We start from the raw sequence: 6,018 nt of genomic DNA on the forward strand, positions 1-6,018 counted from the left end.
AAGCTGGTCTCCAGGTGGGAACCCCAGACACAGGGCACTAAGGTCTCTGCAGAGTGTGTCCCCCCAGCAAGGGGTGTGTGCAACAAGGCACCCCCAAGAGGCCGTTTCAGGAAAATCAAAGATGGTGAAGATACAAAAAAAAATCTGTCAAGCTGTGAATTTGGACCTGGGTCTTGGAAAAAGCAACAAAAAGTAAACTAAAAGCCAGAGGAAAAGAATTTTTAGGGCAGTGCGACTATTCTGTATGATACAGTCATGATGAACACATGTCAGTATACATTTGTCAAAACCCATAGACTGTACAACACAAAGAGCGAACCCTAATGTGAACTACAGACTTTAGTTTATAATAATGTCTTATTTTTTGTATTTTTAAATTAAGTTTAATTCTTTTCTTGATAGAGTGTCTATGAAAATCTTATCTTTGAAGTATAATTTTATTTTTGAAATTGACAAATAATAATGGTACGTATTCATGGGGTACGTGGTGATGTGACACATATGATGTGTGGTGGTCCCATCGGGGCAATTAGATCCATCATCTCAAACATTTACCCTTTCTTTGTGTAGGGAATGACCAATATCCTCCCTGTAGCTATTTGAAACTATATAATACATTGTTGTTAACTGTAGCCATCCTGCAGTGGTAAAGAACATGAGAATGTATCAGCATTTGTTCATCGATGGTAACAGATGTATCACACTAATGTATTAACAGGATGTAAATACTAGGAAACCGGAGGGGGATATACGTGGGGATTCTGCACTTTCCAGTCAGCTTTTCTGTGAACCTAAAATTGCTGTAATAAATTGCAAATCGCGTCTCAGGAGGGGAACACGGTCAGGGGCCGCCCAGACCCCGCCGCGTGGGCGCCCCCCACCCCACAAACCCGGGGCCGCCGAGCCGCGTGGCCCCCCGCGAATGCCAGCCAGGTCCTGCGCCTTGGGGCTCCAAGGTCACGGAGATTTGCCCCTGCGTTTTCTTCCACGAAGCAGCTTCACCCTGGGGCTTCCACCCCAGCGGTTACTCCCAGCTGTAGGCACCGACCCTCCCATCCCCCCCATCCTCCCACCGGCTGCTCAGAGGGGCCTGGAGGTTCCAGCAGCAACTGTCCTAGCTGTGGCCACGTGACAGCCCCTCCTGGTGTTGGGTGTCCCCTTCCGGAGTCACTCCCCGCCCCTCACTCTTCCGCCCTGGGGCCCCTTCCCCCCACAAAACGACCTGAACGCAAGGCTTCCTCCCAGGCTCTGCTTAGGGGGCCCAGGCTGAGCGCCCAGGCTTGGGTGCATTTAAACGTATGCTTATACGCACGTTCACACCAAACGTTTAGGTGACAACAATCCTTAACTCTTTCAAATTCTCATTTCATAAACATGACTAATCGTATCAGGCATATTAGGCGATGTTTAAAATAGGTCTATTTGCACTATCTTCATTTAGTGTCATAAAGAATGTGTGTGTTTACATGGTCAGGAAGACATAAGCCAAAGCCACATGAGCATGGATTTTTCTCTTTATTTATAAATTTAAATTTTTTTCTTTGGAAAATTTCCAGATACCTAATGACTACTCCCTGATTACCTCAGTTGATAATTAGTTAAAGGTCTCAACTCAATTAGAAATCATAGAAAATGTATTTTAAGTTGACATTAAAGAAAATATAATAACTGTTATTATTAAAAGTTTGTCAGAGAAATATGACACTTTAAAACTTACCCAGACAGTAAAGGTGGAGCGATTCTACAGGTTTACATAATTTGCGGTGTTTCATAGGAGGACATTAGTGGTCACAGCTCTCGTTAATTAAATACACATGTTTACATTGATTGTATTAAATACTTGGTGTTAGCAATGATAACCTAACTGACCATTAAAAGGAATTTAGTTAAGATTGTGGTGGGATAATAATTCCAAAGTCTTATAGAAACCGAAATGTTACATTTATATTGTATTTGTGATAAAATAGGATAAATCAGAGAGAAAATATATAGCTATTTCTTTAACCAAAATGTATAATTTATTAGGAATATTAAGTGAACTTAAAGTGTGGATTTTTATATAATTTTTACTAACTAATATTAAAATTCCTTAAATTTTACTTCAAATTTTAACACAGAAGGGTTTTTTGTAAAGCCATCATCTAACGAGTGATTGTTGGCAATTTGCAGTTCTTTGTTCTTTGTAAAAATCATCAGTAGAAATCTTGTTAAAGTTGCATTTTTTTCTTTTTCTGATCCAAAAGCTTTTTGGAGAGAGATATAACTTAATACTAGAAAACAGAAATACTTTTTACACATACATTAATGACTTATTTATAGCATGGTTTTAGACTTATTTATACTAATTAGGGTAATATATACCTTTTTAAACCATCTAACCATTTTTAAAAATATAGATGTTAAGTATATTCACATTATTTTGAAAAATATATACTTTTTGATGAATATTTTCATAACTGAATTAACTAAAAAAGTCTTCCCATTTGAAAATCTTTTTTTCCAAGAAGGAAACTATTGGATGTTTCAGTTTTCAGAAGATCAATTTCTTTAAACTATTTGAAATACCTACACGTGTGGTTACAGTATACAAAGGCTGTTAGCAAGTATCCAGCCATGTAATACGTTCTCATTATATTAACAATGGCTGGATACTTCCTGGACAGCCCTTGTATAATTTGCAGCTTGGCTCATTCAGGCAAATTTCACATTTTATTTCTCTTGGGCTGGAGAGTTTTTCCTAAAGGGCCACACATTTAAAACATTATGTGTTTTGGCATAATTTCTTAAACTTTTTTGCACTTTGGGGAGTCTCAGTTTCTTTATTTTATTCATTAATGTTCTTTGTAATTTCTAGAAACCATGAAAACAGGAGCTGTATTGAATTTGAAAGACTTTCCAACTGTGTTTGCTAATTCCCTTGGGAGACAGGCTATTCCCAACTATTTGCATTTCTGCACCATTTTGCTAGCTGTACTAGGGATGTAATTAGTCCACACATCTGGTATCCCATGGATTGGCTAGTGTTAGAGGTTTCACAAATTAATACAAACATTTTTTTTAATTGAAGAGCTTTAAATTAGTTTAAAAATAGCTCTCAAAATAAAATAAAAATGCTGTTCAGGACGAGCATTTGTATATTGCAACTTGTACTTTCACTAAAGGTGGGCTTCAGATGGGGAAGTGAGAATTCACAACAGGGGCCCATCTGGGTGAGAGCTCTTTGAGAAAGGGGGATGTTGGATCAGTCTGATTTCCTGACATGATGGGGGCGGGGGGGGGGGGGGGGGGGGAGGTTGGGGGAATTCCCCTCCAGCAGCATGGAGAAGGGGCCTGGGGGTAGCTGTAGGTGGAACAGAAGTTCCTGATGTGACTTAAGGCAACCACTGAACATTGGGCATTTTTACATCCTCAGATTCAATGTATTATTTTGATCATGTCAACTGATTCCTGTGAAGGCCATGGCAAGTTTGGGCTAACTAGTACACTAGTTCCATTTGTCTAGTTAGTTTTAAGAATCTTTTTCATAATACATGACATATAAAACTCAAGGCTTTCTTTGGTAAAAACTTGTGTTTTCTTAGAACTAGAACTACCTACCCATAATGTAAACACATACAAAGAGATCTGAAAATTCAGCTCCTCAGTCTCTCTAGACACATTTTAGTTGTTCAATATCCACATAGAGCTAGTGGTTACCATATTGGCTTCAAAGGGGTGTGTGTCATGGTCTATTAAAAAGAAAGGAAGAATTGAAAATAACAGTATCTATCACATTTAACATTGTGTACAAAGCTTTGCTTAAACAGTGTGGAGAAAGAAGAAATGTGAAGCCGGGGAGGTGTGATTAAGAGTTGAGAGCAGGCTGATGTTGTTGCTTCACTATTTCACTGGATGCAGACCCTGAGTAGGGACAATGACAATAAAATAAACCCCAACAGTAATCACTGAATTAGCATTGTTGACATTCCCACCTAGTTAGTTTTCCTACTTTTTAATTAGGCCTTTATTTTAGATGTGTCTCTGTATTTTAATTATATCCAATTATATGTAATTGCATATTCTTAGTTCATTTCATTATGGCTATGAGCAGAAAAGCACTTTGCCAAAAGAGTGTGCTGACTTTCCAAGTATTCTCTTTACTCTTCTTTCCAGCTGCCAGTGTGTCCAGGGGAAATTAAATTCATACATGCATGTTTCCCACACTCAACAGGCTCCCTGTAGTGCAAATTCTTGGGCACTGCTCCTATTGAGAGATGGGGTCTATGTCATCTTGAAATTGGGTGGGCTTTTGTGACTGTTTAGATCAACAGAGCATGGTGGAAACGACGTTATGTGGCATCTGAGTCTAAGTCGTGCAAGGTGACACAGCTTCCACTGTGCTCTCAGGAACAGTCACTCTTGACACCTTCATCTGCCCTGTGTGCAGCCTAACTGCCCTGAGGCCACCACACTAGCAGGACGACTAAACCACCTATTACTCTTGAGGGCAGGGGCCGAATCAAATCTATTGTTTCCATTCCCCACAGTGCTAGCGGTGACCAGGTAGGCACTTAGTAAAAGCTAGTTGACTAACTGGCAGAATAACATCTAGATGATTATATATCAATGCCATTTGTTATCTCAATAGAGTCACAGAGTGATTATATAATAACATCTGTAAGGTGTTGAGTGTTTTATATGTATTATAAATACCCTCATCTTCTTTGGATTATTCGAATCCTCTGAGACCTTTATGGCCAGGCAGTTTGGACAATAATGTGTTTGACTACAGCTTCCCTGAATTATTTTAATAGAATGGAAGCCTATCCCATTACCGTTGAACTCCACTGCCATCTACTGTTCATATAGTGAAGTAACATTGTGCTGTCCACCACGTCCCAAACTCTATTCTTCACTATTGAATTTTTGGTTTCCTCAGGTCTCAGGGCTTTCCATGCTTTGAGCATCAACCCAGAGTAAATGTAATTTTCTCCATTATAATGAAACTTTATAATAGTTTTCATTATAGCAATCCAGCATGATATTGACAATCTTCTATCATGGGCAAAAAGAGTTTATGGCTTTATGGAATAGTAAACATTTCTTATTTAATGACACCATGGTCTTTTTATAGACTCTCCCTGCCCCTAAGAAACTAAAAGAAAAGGGCAATGGAATTACTGAAGAATTTCTCCCCATCTCTAGCAGATATCCCTAAATTGGACATCTATCTTGGCCACACTCCATTCAGAGTGTAAACCTTACTCATCCTTCAAAGGATGCCTTCTCCTTTGAAGAGAGAACCTTCCCTGATTCTTTACTCTGGAATTAAAGTCTCCTACAATTGGCAATTGTCATAATGAACCACGTGAGGGAAGAAAAAGATAAAAATTCCAGTTCAAAAAGTACCTTTATAAATCGTTTCCTCTCCTTCCCTTCTTTTTTGGTTCCTGTTTTTCTTTTGCAGACAAATAAGCTAAACTGGGCTCTCCACTGTGACAACATTATGAAGCGTTTTAAAAAGGGAACACTTAAGAAGGGACAAGGAGAAAAAAAAAAAAACATGGACAAGTGTTGGGTGATGTGAAGTCGTGCAATTTACTTTGTGAATACTGTGAGATTTTGGCCAACTCATTGTTCTTAGGTACTAAATGGTGAAGATTTCAAAGGTTAATGAAGTAACAGCAGACCAAAAACCGTATTTCCCGTCTATTTCCTATTTTAGAATTAAAAAAATGTCAGTTTCAGGGAGGGGCGTGGGAGAGGAACAAGGAAAGAGAAATTATTTGGATAAATTTCTGGGATAATTGACGTGTCTGGGAGTAGTTCAGCTGGGTTGTACCCAATGGGGAGCCTGGGCGGTGGTGACCAAGGCACCAATGTCTTGGACTTCATAGATGCGGGTGGAAGTTCAGGCGCTGTTACAGATTAACTGGGTGGCCTCTAGCCAGTCACTTGGGTGTCCCTATAGGAGAAGATTAATCACTTCCTCTTCTGTGCACTGTATCTACATCTACCTAGGTCCCTCTCACGCGTCTT

This window comes from Lemur catta, chromosome 22 (assembly GCF_020740605.2).
Source record: "Lemur catta isolate mLemCat1 chromosome 22, mLemCat1.pri, whole genome shotgun sequence".
NCBI lineage: Eukaryota > Metazoa > Chordata > Mammalia > Primates > Lemuridae > Lemur > Lemur catta.